Source organism: Humulus lupulus, chromosome 5 (genome assembly GCF_963169125.1).
Source record: "Humulus lupulus chromosome 5, drHumLupu1.1, whole genome shotgun sequence".
NCBI lineage: Eukaryota > Viridiplantae > Streptophyta > Magnoliopsida > Rosales > Cannabaceae > Humulus > Humulus lupulus.
The window spans coordinates 73,679,776-73,705,443 of record NC_084797.1 but is presented as its reverse complement, the minus strand read 5'-3'; the positions used below and the strand labels follow the sequence as shown (position 1 = coordinate 73,705,443).

The 25,668-nt window shown below is 42.1% G+C and overlaps 1 long non-coding RNA gene across 1 annotated transcript in view; it reads right to left on the bottom strand.

Moving 5' to 3' along the window:
- The window catches only part of LOC133780460 (uncharacterized), a 53,043-nt gene that overhangs the window by 14,729 nt on the left and 12,646 nt on the right, over positions 1 to 25,668 (bottom strand). The window contains exon 2 of the long non-coding RNA XR_009869333.1: positions 22,877 to 22,939. This is a non-coding gene — a long non-coding RNA (uncharacterized LOC133780460). The remainder of the gene's footprint in view (positions 1 to 22,876; positions 22,940 to 25,668) is intronic.

Below are 25,668 nucleotides of genomic sequence, written 5' to 3'. Positions count from 1 at the left end.
TATTATTTTGAGACCTTAATGCAAAAATATGGTGTAATTCATAAGGTTGCATTGCCTTATCACCCACATACAAATGGCCAAGCTGAGTTAGCCAACCGAGAAATTAAGCAAATCTTAGAAAAGACAGTTAATCCCGACCGCAAAGATTGGTCCTCACAACTTCTCGATGCTCTCTGGGCATACCGCACTGCTTACAAAACTCAGCTTGATATGGCTCCTTATAGGCTAGTCTATGGTAAAGCCTGCCACCTTCCTGTTGAGCTAGAACACAAAGCTTATTGGGCAGTTAAAAGTCTGAATTTTGATCTCAAGGCGGCAGGACTCAATCATAAGCTTTAGTTGTCAAAAATTAAAGAGTTAAGGAATGATGCTTATGAAAATTCTAGGATCTACAAGGCTAAAATGAAATCGGCCCATGACAGGCAGATCCTAAGAAAAGAATTTGAGCCAAACCAACGAGTGCATCTTTATGACTCTCATCTGCATATCCACCCTGGCAAGCTGAGATCAAGGTGGACTAACCCATATGTTGTGAAATACGTCTTTCCCAATGGTGTTGTTGAGGTCACAGACCCAACTGATGGGAGAGAATTCAAAGTAAATGGCCAACGACTGAAATACTACATAGAGAGGGTGACCCAGCCTGAAGAAGTCACTCTCATGGAACCGGTTTACCAAGTCTGAGTAGTGTTCCAAATTGTTTGTACATAGGTTTGTTTTCTGTTTATTTCCCTTTTGTCATTTTATTTTATTTGTTATCATTTTGTGTTTTCATTTTTTCATGTTTTAGAGAATCAATATTCGCTCTATCACTCGACGCTAGCTATCTAGATGTTCTCTTTCCCTGCTCTTTTACATTTATTATATATTGAGACATTGAGGACACTGTCAGATTTTGGTTGGGGGTGGTGAGCATATTCATGGTCGTATGTTGATTTTTGTCATATTAATATTTTCATGGTCAATTTTTTTAAAAATTACTTATTTATTCTTGAAAAATGTCACTTTTGAGTCAATTTTTCTTATCTGTATTACTAAGAGTTTCTCTAGAGTTACCTAATGCACATGCCAAACGTTGTGGTAAGATGGTTGTTAGCACATATTTGCTTAGAAATTTTCCATGTTTAAGAATTCATTCTTTTCTGTGAGAGGTGAGACTTGAGAAAACAACTTTAAATTTTTTTATTGATTCTTAGAAATGGTTATAATTATTTGGACAATGTTTTGTGGTATGAATGGAAGATGTTTTAGGGATAATATTTTATATAGACAAATCTTATTAGAGAGCCTTTTATTATGTTCTTCATAAAAAAAGAGACGAAAAAGAAGAAAAAAATAGAAAAAAAGAAAAAGAAAAACACAAGAGCAATAGTTCTATCATTTTCAATTATGTTGTCTCTTGTGTCAAAAAAAAGTGTTTATTAATTTCATGTTTTATTTTATGGCTCTTAGAATAAATGTAAAGATTGTCTATTAAACTTAGAATTCCCAAAAAATTGGTTTTGTGGTACTCTTTATGGTGGCTGTCCAAATAGTTTATTTCCTATCTTCGTTTCAATGATTATTTAAAAGTTTGTCCTAGATATATATCCATTTTATGAGTGCTTACTTCTTTATTTCCAACTCCATGAGCGAAACCCTTAACTTTAAATATTTTCAATTACATGAGAGGTTAATGGAGTTGAGAGTTTTACTTGGCATAATTTTGAAGGATTTATGTGCTATGGTTTGTGGTAAGAAGGTTCAAGTTTGGTGCACACACTTACAACTCTAGATTTATTCAAAGTAATTTTGATAACTCTTGTTGACTTGTTACTAACATTATGTGTTAATACTTAAGTTCTTTTATAATTTTTGACCGGAAATATATCATGTTGACATTCATTATTGTGCTTGAATTGCTAGAGACTGGCAATAAGCTGGTTGGAGTTTGTGATTAGTGTTCAAAAGTATCATTTTATTAGTCTTTAAGTTTAAAATTAATCAAGTTTTAATTAATATTTTCATGGATTTATTGTCATATATTTTTTATTTGAAAATATTAATTTTAATTTAATTTGTGGCTAATTTCCAGGAAATAAAATGTATTTTGACACAAAGAAAAAGAAAGAAGAAATAAAGAATTAAAATTGAAGAAATCATGAAGAAAATGACATTTTTGAAAAAATTAGGCCCAAGACGGCTCAGGCCCAAAGTCTTCAGCAACTAGCAGCCCAGCCCAGCCGGAGCCGCCTGACATGCGCCTGCCACACCACTTGCCGAACCAACCAGGAGACGCCACCTGTCCCACTCGCCTGACTGCTGTCTCCCACGCACCTGACGCACTCCACTGCTGAGCCAATCGGTGTGTGACACGTGGCCATCGTGTCTCCTTTATTGCTGCACTTGTCTCCCACTTGTCCCACTTTGCACCAATTTTCCAGCCATTTTTCCCACTCTTTAGTGCACGATTTTAACACATTTTGGGTCATATTTCCACTATAAATAGAGAGCCAAATGTAAGAAAAAAGGATCAGATTGTGGAATTAAGGTGGAGAGTATAATTAGAGAGAAAAACATTCTTTTTCCTATTTTTCTTTAATTTCTTTTACATTTCTTTGAGTGAAAACAATGCCTCTTTTAGGCTAAATTCTCTTGTGGAAAGGCTAGAGTGAAGTTCATGTTTCACATTATATTTTTAATATATTGATTCTTTATTTTGTTCTTCATTTCTATATCTTTGTTACAATTAAATTTATTTTCTTCTAATTTTTATTCTAAATTTATTAGTGTCTTTTACATAAGTCTAGTCATGCTCTTCTTATGTAATTTAGGCTCTTGATTTAATTTAGGATATTTGTTATATTATATACTTTTTACTGCATTCTGCCATTGGTATTTTGTCGCTCTAAGGTATATAATATGATAGGTTTTTAAAATTAGAAGTTAGTATAATTTAATTAAGAACATATTTTAAGGTGAGCTTTATTATATATATTTTCCAACTATAATTAATAGTATAGAATTATAGTTGAGTAGAATGAATCAATTTTATTAAAATATATATATGTTTGCATGAATGAAACTTATGTCTTCCATATTTTCCCTCTGATTCAAATTCCTCAATTTTGTTTATTTAGTGTTAAAAAATATATATTCTTTTTCAAAGTTATATTATTTCAAAGTTTATTATTTCTAATTTACTAATCTTTCTTTTACTTGTATTTTACCTCTCTGTGGATACGACATAGCCCGATTACTACTGCGATCATTTAGGAGTTTATTGGGCGATATCACTTGGGTAGATACGTCCGGAAAGAAAACCAAAGACCGAAAGCAGGAGTACCCTCACCACGGGCACGAGATGTAGCCCCAGAGGTGCAAGGAGAAGTTAGGACAATCTTCAGAGGGCCAGAGTTTGGAGGCGAATCGAGGAAGGGGCGAGATAAGTATGGCAGGGAAGCCAGGCACCTCCATGTGTCTTAAGTTTGGAGCAATGCCCCCCAAAGATTTTTAAGGAGGAGAACTACTTGATAACCTTCACCGAAGAAGATGCACAGGGTGTGCATTTTCCTCACAACGATCCCTTGGTGTTGACTGTACAACTTGCTAACATGAGGGTGCATCGGGTCCTGGTGGACAATGGAAGCTCCGTAGACATCCTGTATTGCCCAGCTTTAGAGAAAATGGGACTAAACATCAAGCACCTAAAGCCATGCAATACCTCCCTGTATGGATTTACAGGAGATTCGATACAGCCCATAGGCGCAATTGAGTTAGCCCTCACCGTGGGAGAACAACCTAGACAAACCATCATAATGGCAAACTTTGTCGTGGTAGACTGTGCCTCGACCTTCAATGCGGTATTAGGGAGACCTTCCCTAAGAGAATTGAAGGTGATAACCTCAGTATATCACTTGGCCATAAAATTCCCGACTCCTGGGGGGATAGCGAGCATAAAAAGGGAGTATAAGGAAGCGATAGAATGTTATAACACATCCCTCCGCATATCCATAAAAATGCCAGTGCCTATGGCAATGGTAGTACATGGAAGCATAAACCCACATGAATTGGACCCACGGGACATAGAGGAACCCAGGGCTAAGCCAGTAGAGGAGTTGGAAGAGGTCACAGTTATGAATGAGTCGTTGAGAAAGTTGAAGGTAGGGAGAAACCTTTCGAATATCATGAAGGTAAAGTTGGTAGAAGTTCTAAAAGTTAACCTCGTTGTGTTCGCCTGGAGTCACAAGGACATGGTGGGGATAGATCCATCAATCATGTGCCATCACTTGAACATCGACCCAAAAGCAAGACCTGTGAGGTAGAAAATGAGGGCGCTAGATCAAGAAAGATATGCGACCCTGAAAGAAGAAGTTGACAAGTTGTAGGCAAATGGGTTTATCCGAAAAGCATTCTACCGAATATGGGTATCCAACCCAATTTTAGTCCCGAAGCCCAATGGAAAGTGGAAGACTTGCGTGGAATTTACTAACCTCAATAAAGCCTGCCCCAAGGACAACTTCCCGCTTCCTAGGATAGATCATTTGTAGACGCCACAGCTAGGCACGGGCTACTCAGCTTCATGGATGCATATTCCAGGTACAATCAAATACCCATGAACCTAGCTGATGAGGAGCACACTTCGTTTATAACAAACAAGTGGCTTTATTGCTACAAGGTGATGCCTTTTGGGTTAAAAAAGGCAGGTGCTACTTATCAAAGGTTGGTAAACAGAATGTTTGCAAATCAGATAAGAAGAAATATGGATGTATATGTAGATGATATGTTGGTAAAGACAAGGAGGGTAGAAGAGCTCACAAGTGACCTTGATGAGTTTGACACCCTCCGAAGATTCAGAATGAAGCTAAACCCGCTCAAGTACACCTTTGGAGTTTCGTCAGGGAAAATCCTTGGTTTTATGGTGAATTCCCGAGGTATCGAGGTCAATCTTGACAAAATCAGAGCATTATTTGAAATGAGCCTACCATGAAACAAGAAGGAGGTACAATGCCTAACAGGGAGAGTAGCAGCTCTCAACAGGTTCATTTCTAGATCCGCCGACAAGTGTCTCCCCTTCTTCAACATCCTAAAAGGGAACAAAAGGTTCGCTTGGGATGAAGATTGTCAGGAAGCCTTCGCTAAGCTAAAGGAACACCTCGAAAAACTGCCCCTTTTGGCTAAGCCAGAAAAAGGGGAAAGATTGTACTTGTACTTAGCAGAGTTAGAGCATGCCATAAGTGCCACCCTAGTCAAAGGAGAAAATAAGCATCAACAGCCCATATACTATGTCAGCAAGCGTTTGGTAGACGCAAATACTCGATACCCAGAAATAGAAAAGTTAGCATATACCTTGGTAGTGGCTTCGCGAAAGCTAAGGCCTTATTTTCACGCTCATGCTATTGAAGTGCTCACCAACACCCCTTTGCGTCAAGTCTTGCATAAACTAGAGATTTTAAGAAGGTTTCTAAAATGGTCAATTGAATTAAGTCTGTTTGACATCATTTATACCCCAAGAACCTCGATCAATGGGCAGGTACTTGCAGATTTTATAGTCGAGTTTGCCTACCGACCCCATGAGGAGGGAAAAATAGAAGAGAATGAACTAACTTGCGGAGGGGAAAAACAACCTGACGAATGGAGCCTCCATGTAGACAGGGCGTCCAACGAAGGAGGAGCCGACGCTGGCATAGTAATGACAGGTCCTGAGGGACATAAGATGTATTGTGCATTATGATTCAGATTTGGAGCTTCCAACAATGAAGCAGAATACGAAGCACTCCAGGTTGGCCTCCGAGTTGCCAAGGAGCTGAAGGTAACACATTTTCATGTCTTTAGTGACTCACAATTAGTAGTATTTCAGGTGAAGGGCGAATATCAAGCTAAAGGCCCAAAAATGGCTGCCTACCTGGCCAAAGTAAAAGGGTATTTGGATCAATTCGAAAAGTACACCATATAACAGATCCCAAGAGAGCAAAACACGAATGTCGATGCTCTCGCAAAACTCGCCTCTATCCGAGACGAAGATACACTTGAGTCCATCCCTGTCGAATACCTTTCCAGGCCAAGTATAGTAGAAGAAGAGGTTCACATGGTCAATACTCCCGAGGAGTCATGGTCCACACCCATCTTGAGGTACTAAAGTGAGGGAACGTTGCCTTTGGATAAAAAGGACGCCCATAAGATAATTTACAAAGCCGCCCAATACACCCTAGTAGATGGAGTCTTGTATAAAAGAGGCTTCTCCACCCCGCTCATACTATGTATAGACAAGGAGGAGGCTTCAAAGGTTCTGCAAGAGATACACAAAGGAGAATGTGGAAATCATGTTGGGGGGGGGGGGGGGGGGGGGGCAATCCATGGCAAAAAAGGCCATACGGAAGGGGTATTATTGGCCTACCATGGAAAAGGACGCGAACAATTTTTCGAGAAGATACGACAAGTGCCAACGACATGCGAACTACCCCAGATAGTCACCAAATGAGCTGGTGATCATGACCAGTTCGTGGCCCTTTGCTGTGTGGGGGATCGACTTGATTGGTGCGTTACCAACAAGAAGAAGGGGAGCAAAGTACGCAATTGTAGCAGTCGATTACTTTACTAAATGGGTAGAAGCAGAGCCTCTAGTCAATATAATGGCTAAGAAAATCACCACCTTTCTCAACAAGTTTATCATCTGCAGGTATGGAGTACCCTACAAGATAATTTCTGACAACGGGGCCCAGTTTAAAGGGGGATTATTCGACGAATATTGCAGAGAAAGGGGGATCAAGAGGAGTTTCTTCGCGGTAGTACACCCGCAAGAAAATGGGCAAGTGGAGGCCATCAACAAGATCCTAAAAAGGAACCTAAAAACAAAATTGGAGAAGTTGAAAGGATCTTGGGTCGAAGAACTGCCCAATGTGCTTTGGGCCTACAGGACCACCCCCCGTTCCACTACTGGAGAAACGCCTTTCGCCTTAGCCTATGGGTGCGAGGCTGTTCTTCCAATAGAATGAATGTCAACTCCTTCTGTATACAAGCATACGATGACCAGAATAACAACGCAACATTGGCTGAAAATTGGACCGTTGGAGGCGAGAAGAGAAAAGGCACAACAAGGTTGGCAATGTACTAGAAACAGGCCGCAAGATACTATAACTCAAGGGTGCGAGAGAGAACATTCAGGGTCGGAGACCTCGTGTTAAGGAAAGTTCAGCCAAATACTCGCGACCTGGGTGCGGGTGTACTAGGGGCGAACTGGGAAGGACCCTGCCAAGTTGCCCAAGTGGTGCCCCTAACACCTACAAGTTGGCACTTTTGGATGATACCATGGTATCCAGAGCGTGGAACGCAGAGCAACTAAAAAAATATTATAAGTAAGACCTCCATGTCTGAGGCAAGAATATTATTGCTTTGTCTAAATGTAACGCCCTGGTTACCCCAAGACTGTTACTGTGAACTTTAAATCGTGCTTAATCGCTAAATGAGTCATTTGGTTATAAACGTGCATCTAGGTGTTATTAATAGGCTAAGGTGAAAAGTCTCGATCAAAAGGAAATGATATATTTTATTTAAAAGATAAACTATACATGGGACCATAAAAGCATTTACAAGTTATTTACAATCCAAAATGGTCATTACAGTGTAAAAATTACAACCCGCCGACCTAAGCGGCAAAAATAGGGCTAACCCCTAGTTCCTCTGAGAAACACCTTGGCCATGGTGGTCAAGCGGCCGCATATGTATACATTGCCACCCAAGCTCTCTACTTAAGGCTAGGTGAGCTTTTCTTTCCCTTTACTTGCACCACATAGCACCTATGAGCCAAGGCTCAGTAAGAAAACTCATCACAGCATGTATACAATATCAATTGATGATTATGATAATCATACTGGGCTTATAAGCCTAAACAGATAAGTGAATATCACTTCAAGATTCTAGTAACCATGCAGGGGCCAGTAGCCCTAATTAGATAATATCGAGATTCTAATAATCATGCTGGGGCGTGTAGCCCTAATCAGGTGAGTGACTGATGAGTAAGTCACGAACTTAAACCAAATGAGTGACTATGGAGTCACAAACTTGAATCAGATAAGTGACTGATGAGTAAGCATGAACTTAAACAAGATGAGTGACTATGGAGTCACAAACTTGAATCAGATAAGTAACTGATGAGTGGGTCACGAACTTGGGCTCCGCACCCTTAGCCATGTGATGATGCAGTCACCTAGGCCTTCTGACCCTGGCTCTAGGTAACTAGCCTTTAGACTAGACAAGCGCTTTTGTTTTCATCGAACTTAAGGTCGGTCAAGCATTTCATGCTTATGACGACAATGCTTATCTCATTTAGATCTAATCTTTTCGGCTTGCGTTAAACACGCTAAAACCATTCTCGACTCATACGCCAATACCATACGACCAATGCTCAGTACTACTGCCGAACTTGACTAATGAGTCACAGCTTCATAGTCAATACTGAGACCTTTGCCGATTCCTGACTCATAGGTCAGTGCCATACACAGATAAGAAAATTTCTAAGCATTTGATATGCATTCCAGATATACAAATAGAGCTCTTAACATGTTACATCAATAACCATGCATGTCACATACTGCGTGCAGTTTTCTTACCTCTGGTTCGAGCGAGAAATAATAAAAGAACGACCCTTGAGAATGATCAATTTCTTGATCCCTTAGTGGTCACCTAGTCATAACCAAATATGGAACTCCATCAATGAAATCAACAATAGGAAGTTCTTGACCTAAACCTCACTCTTGGGACCTCGAATTGTACTCAAATGGTTAGTAGATTCGATCACAAACCTTAGGAATTGAACCCCGAGCCAAAAACCCTCAAAAGTGTCCAAAATAGGACCCTGGAAAAATAGGGTAGCGTTGTAGCGCTGCCCCCCAGTGCCTAGGCACTACAAGCATGGATGCTTTGCCCTGGACAGCATTGTAGTGGCCTCCCTTGGGTGTTGTAGCGTTAGAACCAGGGTGATTCAGCCTTGGTTTTTCCCACTTCGATTTCTCTACTTTACAAACTTCAACCAAACTCACAAATGAACCCAAATACCCATTCTACAAGTCCTAGCATAAACCCCCAATCAATCTTTACTAAAAACTTCCATCAATTCTCAACTATCCAATCCAAAGATCCAGCTGAAAATCCATAGGAAAACAGAGTATAAACCAGAGTTTCTATTGTTAAAATCTTACCTCAAGCTCAGAATTACACCCTCTTTAATGGTAGAACACAACCCTAGACCCTCAAGGCTTAATTCCCTAGCTTGAATCCTCAATTGGAGTTCAAAAATTCCAAAGAAAGAAGAAGGAAAAATGGTGATCGTGAGAAGAAGAAGATGAGCTCTATTTTGGTTCAGATTAAGTCCTTCCACAGCCTTCTACTTAGTTCACATATAACCTTAGGTCAAAAGACCAAAATACCGCCAAGCTTAAGTAAAACCCTTAACAGCCACCAAGGGCAAAATCGTCATTTCCCGTCTATCTCGTTAATTTTAATTAACATCTTCCAATTCCCGTTATTCTCAATATTCTCAAATACTAATAAATCATATCTCATTCCCCTTTAATTACCGGCAATGTAATAATCACCAAATTACCCCGAGACTCACCCCGAGCTCCGAAATTAACCCCGTTATGACCAAACCGTTAACTTGCATTCAAAGATTGTCTCATGTCGAATAGCTCGAACAAATCCACATTATAATGTGGCCTCATCAATAATCACCAACATGCATGAAAATATACAAATATGCCCTCAATGGGCCAAATTACCAAAATACCCTTATAATGAAATGTGGACCCACATGCATGCATTTATCATCATATAATAATATAATTCACATAAACATGCATATAATCATTTAAGGGCATAATAAATCAAATATGGCCCTCCTGACCTTCTAATCCAACCATTAAACTTCATTAGGGATTTTGGGGCATTACAACTATCCCCTCCTTACAGAAATTTCGTCCACGAAATTTACTTGAGCCGCTCGAGATACTGATTCTGCATATCTGACTCGAGCTCCCAGGTCGCTTCATCGGCCTTGTTGTTCCGCCATAATACCTTAACCAAAGGTATCATTTTATTCCTGAGGACCTCATCCTTTCTGTCAAGTATCTAGATTGGCTATTCCTCATAGGAGAGATCTGGCTCAAGCTCCAGATCTTTGTAACTCAAGACGTGAGTCACATCAGATACATACCTCCGAAGAGCTGACAATGTCGGTGGTATGGCCAACCTGTAAGCCACCTGACAAATCCTCTCTAGGATCTCAAATGGACCTACATATCTAGGGCTCAGCTTGCCCTTCTTCCCAAATCTTCTCACCCCTTTCCATGGAGAGACTCTAAGGAAGACGTAGTCTCCCACTTGGAACTCCACGTTCCTGCATTTGGGATCTGCATAACTTTTTTGTCTACTTTGAGAAGCAAGCATCCGAGCTCTAATCTTCTCGGTGGCCTCACTAGTCCACCGAACTGCCTCAGAACCCAATTATCTCCTTTCTCCTGTCTCATCCCAATGAATGGGAGATCTACATTTCCTACCATACAGCATCTCATAAGGTTCCACCCCAATGGTCGACTGATAGCTTTTATTGTAGGAAAACTCTATCAAAGGTAGATACTTACTCCAGGATCCACCAAAGTCCAGCACACATGATCGCAACATGTCCTCTAATATTTGGATCATCCTCTCAGATTGTCCATTTGTCTGAAGATGATAAGCAGTACTAAACTTCAATTGTGTCCCCATGGCCTTCTGTAAACTCCCCTAAAACTTGGAAGTGAAAGTGGGATCCCGATCTGACACGATCGACCTCAGTGCTCCATGGAGGCGCATGATCTCTCTCACATAGAGATCTGCATACTGATCAATTGTATAAGTAGTCCTCACTGGTAAGAAGTGAGCTGACTTTGTGTAGCGATCCACAATAACCCATACTGAATCATGTTGACCCACGGTCCTGGGTAATCCCACCAAGAAATCCATCGTCATGTCCTCCCATTTCCACTCTGGGATATCTAGAGGCTGCAATAACCCTGCTGGCCTCTGGTGCTCAACCTTAACCTGTTGACATGTTAAGCACTTAGCCACATATTCCACTACATCCCTCTTCATCCCCGACTACCAATACAATGATCTCACATCCTGATACATCTTTGTGGTGCTTGGATGCAAAGAATAAGGAGTTGTATGAGATTCATCAAGAATCTCCCGTCTCATAGCAGTGTCTAACGGAACACATATCCAACCCTTGTATCTCAACAAACCCAAATCAGACATTGTGTAATCTCTGGACACTCCAGCTAAAACATCCTCTCTAATCTTGGTCAGTTGTGGATCACCCAACTGGCCTTCCTTTATTCTCTCCAACAGTGTAGACTGTAGCATAATGTTGGCCAACTGGCCCACCAGCAACTCTATACAAGCTCTGGTCATATCCTCTGCTAACTCTCTAGATATCAGCCTCGCACTGTAAATCTGTCTCGGACCCTTCCGGCTTAAAGCATCAGCTACCACATTGGCCTTTCCTGGATGATACAAGATCTCACAATCATGATCTTTTATTAACTCCAGCCAACGCCTTTGTCTCATGTTCAGGTCTTTCTGTGTGAAGAAGTATTTCAGGCTCTTGTGGTCAGTATAAATCTCACACTTCTACCCATAAAGGTAATACCTCCATACCTTTAATGCAAAGACCACAGCTGCCAACTCTAAATCATGAGTGGAATATCTCTATTCATACTCCTTCAGCTGACGTGAAGCATAAGGAATCACCTTCCCTGACTGCATCAAAACACAAACCAAACCCTGATGTGAGGCATCACAATATATCACAAACTTCTCCTGATCTGTTGGAAGATCCAGAACTAGAGCTGTAATCAACCTCTGTTTCAGTTTCTGGAAGCTGTTCTCACGCCTGTCTGACCACACAAACTTCTGGTTCTTGTGTGTCAGCTCAGTCAATGAAGTAGCAATCTTAGAGAACCCTTCCACGAAACGTCTGCAATAGCCTGCCAACCCAAGGAAACTTCTCACCTTTGAAGCATTCTTTGGCCTTGGCCAATCTTTGACTGCCTCAATCTTGGCTGGATCTACTTTAATCCCCTCCTTACTGACAATGTGTCCAAGGAAAGATATTTGAGATAACCATAATTTACATTTCTTGAACTTTGCAAACAATCTGTGCTCCCTTAGTCTCTGTAGAACCAACCTCAGATGTTGCTCATGTTCTGACTCTGACTGAGAATAAACTAGGATATCATCGATGAAGACGATCACAAACTGGTCCAAATAATCCTTGAACACTTTGTTCATCAAATCCATAAAATCATCAGGGGCATTAGTCAATCCAAAGGACATGAATAAGAACTCATAATGAGCATATCTAGTGCGAAAAGCAGTCTTTAGTATGTCTCCCTCCTTGACCCTCAACTAATGATAACCAGAACGAAGGTCTATCTTTGAGAATACCCTTTTACCTTGCAACTGATCAAACAAATCACCTATCCTGGGTAGAGGATACTTGTTCTTAATTGTTAACATATTCAGTTCTCTGTAATCAATACACATCCTCAGAGAACCATCTTTCTTCTTCACAAACAGAACTGGTGCACCCCAAGGTGAGAAACTAGGTCTGATAAAACCCAAATCCAACATCTCTTGCAACTGTACTTTTAATTCTTTTAACTCTGTTGGGGCCATTCTGTAAGGTGCTCTAGACACTGGCTCCGTCCCTAGTGCCAGTTCTATCACAAACTCAATCTCTTTATGTGGTGGCAACCCTGGTAAATCTTCTGGAAACACATCCAGAAACTCACAGACTAGTCTAGTCTTTTCTGGTCTCACTGACATAACCTGAGTGGTGTCAACCACACCGGCTAAGAATCCAATGCAACCTCCTTCCAATAGATCTCTAGCCCTCAAAACAGATCTCTTAGGTATATGAGGTCCATGCACAGTACCAACAAACACAAAAAGATCCTCATCTTCAGGCTCAAAGGTGACCATCTTCCTTCTGCAATCTATGGTTTCCCCATACTTCACTAACCAATCCATACCCAGAATCATGTCAAAGTCAGTCATAACTAACAATATCAAATCCACTAATAACTCTCTGCCCTCCACTGTCACTGGCAAAAATCTGACCCATCTCCTGGATACCACTAACTCCCAAGTGGGTAATAAGGTCCCGAACCCCACAGCATAATAATCACATGGTCTACACAGTCTATCAATAATTCTACTAGCAACAAAAGAATGTGTAGCACTAGAATCAATCAAAACAGTATAAGGGGTTCCATTACTAAGAAGCAGACCTGTGACTACTGAGGGTGAAGCCTTAGCTTCTGCTTGAGTCAATGCGAACACTCGAGCTGGGGCCGAGCTGTCCGCCTTTCTGGGTTCTTCCTTTCTTGCTTTTGGGCAATCTTTCTTGAAATGACCCACTACTCCATATAAGAAGCAGGCCTTTGCCATACACTTTCCCAAATGGCGCCTCTTGCACCTAGTGCCCTCAGGATATGTCTTCCAGGCCTCACTACCACCCTAGCAGCCCATTGAAATACCACGCGGTCGCCTATCAGGAGCTGCAGCTGAGAAGGTATCAGGGACCTTCCTCTTCTGATCACTGGGGCCTCCACCCCTACCTGAACCCACAAATGGAGGACTTGTCCTCCTCAACTCTCTTTTGGCTGCATTGTCCCACCAGATCTTGTTCTCTGTGCTCTCAGTTGTGAGCGCCTTCTCCACCACCTATGCATAAGTAGTAACTCTAGCCACAGTGGTGATACGAATATCCCGAGCTAATCTAGGTTGTAGCCCCTGGAGAAATCTCTCCCTTCTGGTCCCATCAGTGGGCACTAGCTCCATGGAAAACTATGCCAATCTATCAAACTTCAGGGCATATTCAGTCACTGATAAAAGCCCTTGAAGTAACTTGATAAACTCTTCAGCTTTAGCAAACCTGATGGCATCATTGTAGTACTTCTCATTAAACAGAGTCTAAAACTCTTCCCAACTCAGGGCATTGACATTTCTGGTATGGGATATAACTTCCCACCAAATTCGGGCATCATCCTGAAACATGTAAGTGGCACAGGCCACCCTCTCATTACCAGACACCCTCATGAAGTCGAGGATGGTGGTAATCATACTCATCCCCTGCTTAGCCTTAACAGGATCTGCACTACCCTCAAAAACTGGAGGTTGTTGTTTGCTGAACCTTTCATAAAGAGGTTCCCATTTGCTTCCAACGTCAGGCAGCTGCTCAACTGTTGGCACCGATACAGGTGGCGCCTTAGGTAAAACTTTCCCTGCAGGAACCTGTTGTTGTCTCAGGAGGCAAATTTCTTCTTCCTGCCTCAATACTCTAGCCTACAAGTCATTAAACAACTACTGCCAGTTATCAGGAGCTGGCTGTGGAATCTGATTCTGGTCATTCTCTTGACCCTTTCTGTTATTCTGGCCTTGATCTTCCTGGCCAGCTTGTGAATCTGTATGTCTTGGACTCATTCTTATAACTTAAACCTTGCTGCAATAGTCAATGCTGCCAGTTAGGCAGTGATAACAAAACCTCTTGCCGCCTCACGGTCCAAGATCAACAGATAATCACCCATATTCCACAATTATATAGATATACAAATGGCTACATGATCATAACATTTAGTATATAACACGTATCAGTTAATAATTTACCAATGAACAATTCTAATAAGTATGTTCTAGCAATATCGGTACTAATAAGCACGTTCTTGCTTATGATGCAGTAGTCAAGGCCCAGCCTTATTAATATATCACATGTAGACAGGTTAAGCATTTATACTTTATTTAAGCAGTTAAATATATAACCACATAAATAGTTACCAAACCATGAGTCGAGCTTGACTTTAGTGGCGAGTGTACATGCCCAGCCAGTCTACAGGAACCCTAAATCTTGGCACACTTTGATACCAAGTTGTAACGCCTTGGTTACTCCAAGACCGTTATTGTGAACTTTAAACCATGCTTAACTCGCTAAATGAGTCATTTGGTTATAAATGTGCATCTAGGTGTTATTAATAGGCTAAGGTGAAAAGTCCTGATCAAAAGGAAAGGATATATTTTATTTAAAACATAAAACTATACATGGGCCCATAAAAACATTTACAAGTTATTTACAATCCAAAATGGTCATTACAGTGTAAAAATTACAACCCGCCAACCTAAGCGGAAAAAATAGGGTTAACCCCTAGTTCCTCTAGGAAACACCTTGGCCGTGGTGGTCAAGCGGCCACATATGTACACATCGCCACCTAAGCTCTCCACTCAAGGCTGGGTGAGCTTTTCTTTCCCTTTACCTACACCACATAGCACCTGTGAGCCAAGGCTCAGCAAGAAAACTCATTACTGCATGTATACAATATCAATTGATGATTATGATAATCATACTGGGCTTATAGCCCTAAACAGATAAGTGAAATATCACTTCAATATTCTAGTAACCATGCTGGGGCTTGTAGCCCTAATAAGATAAGTGACTGATGAGTAAGTCACGAACTTAAACCAAATGAGTGACTATGGAGTCACAAACTTGAATTAGATAAGTGACTAATGAGTAAGTCACGAACTTAAACCAGATGAGTGACTATTGAGTCACAAACTTGAATCAAATAAGTGACTGATGAGTGAGTCACGAACTTGGGATCTGCACCCTTAGCCATGTGATGATGTAGTCACCTAGGCCTTCTGGCCCTGGCTCTAGGTAACTAGCCTTTAGACTAGACAAGCGCTTTTATTTTCATTGAACTTAAGGTCGGTCAAGCATTTCATGCTTATGACGATAATGCTTATCTCGATTAGATCTAATCTTTTCGGCTTGCGTTATACACGCTAAAACCGTTATTGACTCATAAGCCAATACCATACAACCAGTGCTCAGTACTACTGCCAAACTTGACTAATGAGTCACAGCTTCACAGTCAATACTGAGACCTTTGCCGATTCCTGACTCATAGGTCAGTGCCATACACAGATAAGCAAATTTCTAAGCATTTGGTATGCATTCCAAATATACAAATAGAGCTCTCAACATGTTACATCAATAACCTTGCATGTCACATACTGGGTGCAATTTTCATACCTCTAGTTCGATTGAGAAATAATAAAAGAACGACCCTTGAGAACGATCAATCTGTTGATCCCTTAGCGGTCACCTAGTCATAACCAAATATGGAACTCCATCAATGAAATCAACAATAGAAATTTCTTGACCTAAACCTCACTCCCGGGACCTCGAATCGTACTCAAACGGCTAATAGATTCGATCCCGAGCCTTAGGAATTGAACCCCGAGACAAAAACCCTCAAAAGTTCCCAAAATAGGACCCTGGAAAAATAGGGTAGCGTTGTAGCGATGCCCCCCTAGCGCCTAGGCGCTACAAGCAGGGATGCTTTTCCCGGGACAGCGTTGTAGCGCCCTCCCTTGGGCGCTGTAGCGCTAGAACTCGGGTGATTCAGCCCTGGTTTTTCCCCCCTTCGATTTCTCCACTTTCCAAACTTCAAAACCTATTTCCAAACTTCAACCAAACTCACAAATGAACCCAAAAATACCTATTCTACAAGTCCTAAGTATAAAAACCCAATCAATGTTTACTAAAAACTTCCATCAATTCTCAATTATCCAATCCAAAGTTCCATCTGAAAATCAATAGGAAAACAGAGTATAAACCAGAGTTTCTATGGTTAGAATCTTACCTCAAGCTCAGAATTACACCCTCTTCAATGGTAGAACACAATCCTTGACCCTCAAGGCTTGATTCCCTAGCTTGAATCCTCAATTGGAGTTCAAATATTCCAAAGAAAGAAGAAGAAAAAATGGTGATCGTGAGAAGAAGAAGATGAGCTATGTTTTGGTTCAGCTTAAGTCTTTCCATAGCCTTCTACTTAGTTCACATATAACCTTAGGTCAAAATACCAAAATACCCCCAAGCTTAAGTAAAACCCTTAACAACCACCAAGGGAAAAATCGTCATTTCCCGTCTATCTCGTTAATTATAATTAATGTCCTCCAATTCCTATTAATGCCAATATTCTCAAATACTAATAAATCATATCCCATTACCCTTTAATTCCTGGTAATGTACTAATCACCAAATTATCCCGAGACTCACCCCGAGCCTCGAAATTAACCCTGTCATGACCAAACTGCTAACTTGCATTCAAAGATCGTCTCATGCCGAATAGCTCAAACAAATCCACATTATAATGTGGCCTCATCAATAATCACCAACATGCGTGCAAATATACAAATATGCCCTCAATGGGCCAAATTACCAAAATACCCTTATAATGAAATGTGGACCCACATGCATGCATTTATCATCATATAATAATATAATTCACATAAACATGCATATAATCATTTAATGGCATAATAAATCAATTATGGCCCTCCCGACCTTCTAATCCAACCATTATACCTCATTAGGGATTTTGGGGCATTTAACTAAACATGCAAGTTTAAGTGTAATAGCTATGAATTAGAGGGGTAACTTAGATGCCCTGGTACGAAGTAGGAACATTGTTGCCATAAATACCTATGTACTCTCCTCATTTTGAATGGATATATTTCTTATCGGCATGTCACACTCATCATTTACGTAACCACACATCTAACTCTCGGGTACCTATCCCCAATTGAAATTATCCAAATGCATGAGCAAAATGATCAAAGTGTCCGACGAGATAAATCTCGCCAACCACTTAGGGGTAGAGCATATAGCCAAAAAGGGTCCTAAAAGAGACCCTTGTAAAAAAAGAAGGGGGGGTCCTAAATCAAAATGCATGAGCAAAATGATCAAAGTGTCCGACGAGATAAATCTCGCCAACCACTTGGGGGGCAGATCATATAGCCAAAAATGGTCCTAAAAGAGACCCTTGTAAAAAAAGAGAAATATAGAAGAAAACCTTTCAAAGCATCTCTTGAGTTCACAAGGATTAGCTACCCTTATGAACATCAAAAGAGTCAAAATGTCCTACAGGAAAAACCTCCTAATAAAGGTTGATACCTCCACGAGAGGAAAGGCCTCAGGGAGAGCATCCACCAATAAGCCTAGAGCAGCCACTAAGCCATCTAGCCAAAAAGGGTCCTAAAAGAGACCCTTGTAAAGGACCCCAAGCATAAAGAAGCAAAAATAAATGATCACACACACACATATATATATATATAAAAGAAGAAAATTGTGATAATGTTGCAGGATAAAGTCGGCATCAACCACGGCAGGACTTAGAAAAGTTCCTGAAGGAAAAAAAAACCAACCAGGGGAAACCTCTCCAGTATAATAAGGTTCGAATAAGCATACAACCAAATCAAAGTGAAAGATAAAAATTGCAGAAGCGAAATCTCAAGGCCTCCGGCCACGAGCATTCCACTCAGCCACTTTGGCAACGACATGGTCACCAAAGGAGGAGAAGTCGAAGCTAGGATTCTGCCTTCACATTCCATTAAGGGTGCGCTTTACGGACTTATACTCAACCTCCACCAAATTAGCCTCCGGGAGAGTGACCCTCTCCCGCAACACCTCAGCCTTAGCTTCCGCTCTCTTCTTCTTTTTTGACGAGGAAGAGGCTTTCGCTAAGGCTTTCTCCAACCTGAGGTTGACATCGGCAAGCTATCCCTTGAGCTCCTAAAATCTGACCGCTAGACGATCCATTTCGACGTTGGATGAAGATAGGCCATGTTCCGAGTCCACGAAGCGTTGAGCCACCAGAGAAGCCTACAAGGAAGAAAAAAGTGAGCAAACAAGGAACCCAAAACACAAAAAAAGACCAATGTAAGACACATGAACTCACCCAAGTTGTGGAGTGCAGAAGGGTCTCTCCAAGCTTCGCCATGGTAAAATTCTTGAGACCTCTCCACTCGGTCTCAGGAATACCCTTAGCAACTTGGGCATACCCTTGCACGTAAGGGGCTGACATGTGACCCACCCAGGATGTTCCCTCCAAATCAGGAGCGTCTGGGTGAGTAGGGATAGATGATCCACCCGCCGAGGGAGGAAGAGGCGCAGGAACATCGGACAAAGGGTACCTCGAATGACCATGACTAGTGGGAACGTATGGAAGATTATCAAATTCATTGGAGAAAGACAGAACGAAGCGCCCTTGCATGGTCTGTGGACCGCGGGAATGAGAAGCCATGTCGCGGTCCCTAGGAGAAAAAGAGGGACACCCCATGGAGGATGGAGACAGCCGAGCTAGACGTTTAGATTCAGGGGAAACCTCCTCAGGCACCCATTCAACATCACCCTCGTCCGAGTGAGGTTCTGCCGGATTTACCTTCTTCTTTTGCTCAGAAATGTGCCATAGCAGGCCGGGCTCCAAAACCCTGGATAGACCATAGTGATTGAGGTTGGCCACAGTAAAGAGATGGGAAGCCATTTTCATTGCAGGGTTTGCGTCAAGGAATACATCTACCGGCGCCGCCTTTGACTCAGAACGTCGGGGATACTGAAGCCCTCTGAACAATCAACTCATTTAACAATATGAGTATAGGTTCCACAATTGAAAACTCAATATAAAAGAAAATACTTGAAGTACTTACTTGGGGATGAGCAAAAATGTTCGCGGACGGAAAGGGGACCTTTCACAAAGAAAATGTCCTGCTTCCAGGAACCCGGGTTAGACACAGAACCCTCTATCAAGGAGTCTTGAGAGTTGGATTTCTGTAAGAAGTAGAAGCCTTCGGATTTAGGAATGGGCATGAGATTTTACATAAAATGCACCTCCTGGGATGTTGGAGCGTGACCGTTAAGCTTCACGAATGCCATATACAAGCAGCTTAAGGTCAACCAGTTGTTAGGTGCCAGCTGAAGCAGAGCAAGGTCGAAGTGATTCAGGACCATGAAGAAGAATGGGTGTAAGGGAATGGTTCCACTCGCCTTCAAGATATGTTTGCTCATAGTGACATAGCCCTAGGGGGGATTATTAGTCCAACACTTGTTTGAGGGTACATACAGCTTGCACTCTTTACTGATGTGGTACTTCTCGGACAACTCTAATAGCCTGTTTTCCGACACGTTGGAAATAATGGTGGGCGCCAATGAAGGACCAGAGTCCGGCTTCTCGGGAGCCACCATTCGTCTCATTCTCTTTGACATGTCTGAAAAATCAAAGGAAAAAGGTGAGGTCAAAATAGGGCACTTTACCCTCTATTTTCATCTTCTTGCGTGAGTTTTCCACCGAGGCATTGAGTGTGGAAGCATCGAACACGGGTGGATTAAGGACGAGGGTTGAGGGGTGTAACGCCCCATGTCACTATGGCTGCTTTCTAGAATGATGACTGGCCCTGAAAACCAACACGAGTCTTTCCAGCGTGCTTTGTCCTCACTCGCACGCTTCCTGGGAAAACTTCCCAGGAGGTCACCCATCATAAGATTGCTCCGGGTCAAGCGCACTTAACTTTGGAGTTCTCAAGTGATGGGCTACCAAAAAGAAGATGCATCTTGTTGGCATAGGTAGTACCCATCAATCCATTTAAGCCATCTTCAACTATGTAGTCCCACACCTACACAGTCTTAGAATCATCACACTTGACCAGTCCCAGGTGATGTGGGATTGCACAACTTTTACCCGGTCTTTCCCCCTGCGGATCACGGGATTCTAACTGTCACAATCACCCCCTGAAGGGTCCGACGTCCCCGTCAGCCACAGTTCAGGCTAGGTCAAGGCTCTAATACCATTTGTAACTAAAAACATAAGGCTAAAACGTTAGCTAAACACATAAACATAATAACTATAACATAATCACTTACTTTGGCGATTAGATTCGGAGCTTGAGCGTGAGTATCAAGGAGAACTTCATGCAAATGGATCGTTGGCTCTGATCAAATGCTTGAAGAATGAAGAAAATGGCTGAGTACTAGGTCCTATTTATAGAGTTGAATGAGTGAAACTAAACCCTTTTAATTTGAATAAATAAATGATTATAAAATGAAAAAGATTTGAATTTTTGTTCAACTGACGCTCAGAACTCGGTCAAAATCGTTCAAAGGCAGGTCTAAGTGGTTAAGGGTATTTTTAAAATTAAAAAAGTCAAACTTTCAAAAATATACTCATGGAGCCGATATATCTCCCACCATAGGCGATATATCGCCTCCCCCTGTATTCCTGAGGTTTGTTCGATCGTTCATGCAAAGTCAACGTGTTTTCTGTGTCTTCTGTAGGTGATATATCGGCCCCTATGCTGCGATATATCGACCCTCATGCTGCGATATATCGGCATACGTAGATATATCAAACACGTATTTGCACTTTTTCAGCATAATTTAAATTGGAGAAACAGCTTTGACTGAGTCATAATACGATCCTAACAGCTCCTGGAAGGCTATAGAGCTTCTAGATCTTTCTTTTATTAAAACTATTAATCAAAAATACTTAATTCCTTAATAATCATGATTATGACAAGTGTCATGCTCTTATTTGCTTTATCTAAACCTTAGGTTATAATAAATAATATATCTAGGACCAGCAATATCAATCAAACCTTATATTATAATTAATATTCTTAAACTATAGGTTAAAATTATAAAATTCATAACTGTTTCTACGAGTTTCCAACTAAGTCCCGACTTGAACCAAAATCCACGGTAACTAACATACTACTAACTAATACTAAAAACTACTACTACTACTACTATTGAGCTAGGCTAAGTAAACATTATGGGACTCTACACACGCTGGAAAACTTCCCAGGAGGTCACCCATCATAAGATTGCTCCAGGTCAAGCACGCTTAACTTTGGAGTTCTCAAGTGATGGGCTACCGAAAAGAAGATGCGTCTTGTTGGCATAGGTAGTACCCATCAATCCATTTAAGCCCTCTTCAACTGTGCAGTCCCACACCTACACAATCTTAGACTCATCACACTTGACCAGTCCCAGGTGATGTGGGATTGCACAAATTTTTACTCAGTCTTTCCCCCTGCAGATCATGAGATTCTAACCGTCACAATCACCCCCCTTAAGGGTTCGATGTCCCTGTCAGCCACAGTTCCGGCTAGGTCAAGGCTCTGATACCATTTGTAACACCCCACGTCACTATGGCTGCTTCTTGGAATGAAGACTGACCCTACAAACCAACACGAGTCTTTTAAGCATGCTTGACCTGGAGTAGTCTCATGATGGGTGACCTCCTGGGAAGTTTTCCCAAGAAGCGTGCGAGTGAGGACAAAGCACGCTGGAAAGACTCGTGTTGGTTTGTAGGGTCAGTCTTCATTCTAGGAAGCAGCCATAGTGACGTGGGGCGTTACAAGGGGAACCAGGGGTGACCTCGGGGCTACTATAGGGAGAAAATGAGGTAGAAGGTTCAGGAGGGAGGTTTCCCTCCATGAACTCCAGCTCCATTTGTAGATCAGAAAGGCTCACTCTAAGGCTTGCAATGTGATCATTAAGGTCAAAGGAGAAAGGGACTCCATCACCCCTCAAAGCTGAATCTATCTCGCTCTCCACCACCCAATTTTTATGCCTAAGCTCGGCCATACATTCAAGGTGACATATACGGGCCCTCCTCAAGGTGTCATAGTTTTGGTAAGGGTTGTTTTCAGGGAACCCTAAGTCTGAGGATAAGTCTACAAACTCGACCCCCGAAGGAAAACTAGACGACCCCTCGCATGCCATAAAGTCGCATATAGGGGTGCAAGTATAGGTGGAAAGGGTACTACAAAACACAAAGGAATAAGCTCAAAACCTCTAGACACAAGTGCTCGAAACAACCAACTACGGGGTACAAGGGAGGGTATATGTGAAAATAGGTGCATATACATTAATTAGCTCACGAGGAGCTCTGGCTGAGATAAACCTTCCCAAGTAATGCTAATTTAAACCCATTGAGCATAAGAAAAGGTGAAAGCGTACCTTGAGTGGGTAAAGTCGCACACCATCGCAGCTGAAGAAATACTAGGGATCAAAAGTACACACCTACAAAAAGAAAGGGGAAATGTGTTTTAGACTCCTAACACATATATAGACATTTACATATAAAAAAAAAAAGGAGAAAAGGAAGACAAAGTGCCCTTGTGAGGGATGGAACCATTTACCTCTTGGAAGATTTGAAGACATAAGTACCACCAAGCTAAGAAAAGAAAGTGTAGGAATTATCTTTGAGAAGAAGACCTATTTATAAGAAGCTAAAACTCATCCTAGTTGTTGAATCCAATGCTTGATCTATGGCCAAAAATGAAGCCAAGCACCTACATTGGGATCCGCAAAACCAAATGATAGGCTCACATTCAATCTCAAGGGATCATGAAGATCACCACCTCCAAAGTGTGTTTTTATATACCACCAAAGCAAAGAAATACACTAATGCCCCCTATGCTTTGAAGACACCATGGTGAAGAGTCTATCAGAGCGCCTAAAGGCCCTCTCCTAGACTGGGGGGCAAGTGTGGATGCTAAAAATTCTACACTTGTTAAAAACCAATATCTCGTCCTAAGGTCCCGTGAATGCCTAAGTACGTACATGTGCCTACACCCCTAGATCAGTGTTGGGCAGCCTCGCCAGGCGAAGCCCCATTAGCCACATGAGACCCCCGTCTCGCGCACCATGCTCCCGGCCGATGCACCCCGCGAGGCCCCTCATCTCGCGCCTCATGCACCCGACCGATACACCTCGTGAGGCCTTCATCAGGTGCCTTGCGCACCTCATAATCATGCCAACGCCTCACGAGGCACCATCTCGCACCCCAAGCCTCCACCTTGCGACCCCGCCTCTCACCAAAAGCCCTTGCCTTGCGCCAACGCCTCGCGCCACAGGCCCCTGTCGCGCACCAACGCCTCGCGAGGCACCATCTCGTGCCCCAGGCCTCCACCTCACGACCCCATCTCGTGCCACAGGCCCATGCTGTGTGCCAAAACCTCGCTAGGCATCGTCTCGCATCCCAGGACTCTGCCTCACGACCCCACCTCGCGCCACAGGCCCCTGCTACGCTCCAACATCTTGCAAGGCATAACATCGCACATGGCCCTTCCCCCCGCGACGGGCATCTCGAGGCTCTGTCCTCCCATGCCTATTGCGATTGTGTCTCCCATGATGACCCATAAAGACTTCAACACTTAAAGGTTAAAAGAGTAGGATGCATTGTGAGGATAAGAAAACCTACGAATGAGTCAAAGAGATCATACGGATATAAAGTACGTACGGGGGTACGGCGATGAAGACCCCAGGTGTCTGACCCTAAATACCACGCCAGACAACTAGTGGTCGTACGAGTAAGGTACCTGATGTGGTCCTTTCCAGCCAACCTCTGACGTTCGTACTAAACAGATGGTGGAGGTTCAACTAGGTACTAAAGTGGAGGTGATCTCGCAGACCCTTGGCATGTACTGGAGCCGACCACCACGCTCCTAGCACCACTACCATCTATAGACTACATATGCAAAGTCATGTTCCAGGGACCACCATGTACAGTGAGCCAATAGTGCTCTACTATAAATATGACCTCCCTTCACCTGAGAAAGGGGGGGGGGGGGAGAGATTTTGGGAGAATTTTATAACCAGTTATTTCTAATGAAAAGAGATATTCAACATTCTCTCCATTTTTCATTCTAGAATTCCAGCATTTACATTTGATGTTCTTGAGATCGTAAGGAAGTTTGCCTGAAGTTAGTGAGTTTAAAGTTCACTTCTTTTATAACTCTAAAATTTCTTGATCTAACTTAGTTGACAAGTTCTTACCATCAACAACGAGATTGCCTTTAGTGACACTAGAGGATTTAGCTTAGTCTTGAGGGTGTTTTGGACTTGTTAGCTAGGGGATAACCTTAGACCTTAGGAAGCTAAGACTCTAGAGTCACTTAGAAGAAAATAGAAACTCTCACTCTCTCTCTATCTCATGGTTTTCTCTCCCTCTCTTGGTCCTTGGAATGGAATGAGAATTTTGAAGGAAGTTTCCCAAAAAATTGAGGATTCAAGGGTGGGATTTGTTGGGGAAAACAAGCTTGAGGACTTAGGAAATTAGCTCAGACCGAAACTATCATAGAGGTAAGAATTATGTACTGAATTATCTAAGTATTTTGCTGTAATTTTTGGTATGATGGCCTAGGTTCAAGTTTGGTTGAATTTAAGTGTCGAGCTTAGGTTGTGATCAAGTTTTAGTTGAGTTTTTGGATGCTTTTATCAGTTCTGTTGTTTGGATATGAATCCTAGGCTGAATTCTAGGATTAAGGCTCAAAATTGGTGAGTTTCAGGAAGGTTAGTTTGTAAAATGCATGCAGAATTATGGGTTTTGGGGCTCGAGCCTCGGCCCTGTTCATCAGGCGCCGCAACCCATTTTAACATTTAGGCCCGGGGGCCTCGGAAACTTGCCCAGGCGCCATGGTGCAAGGTATCGCACGTCGCGCCCCGTTTCCTTCAGTAGAGAGGGCTTTGCCCTATGACTTAAGGTCTGGGTCGTGGCTCAAATGTGAAATAATGGAAGTTTGATGGTTTTAAGCTCAAGAACCCAAATGTTAAGGCTCATGAAGGATTTTACAACCCGATTTATTAGAATCCAAGGTCTCGGAGGCTAGATTAATATTTTGACGTTCTTATTTGGTTTAGGGCTTGATGGATGGTTATTTTGAAAACGTTGTGACTAGGTTTTTAACAAAGCTCGGGTTAGGGGATCGTGCTTGAGATCGCGGTAGTCAACCAGCTCAGGACGCAGG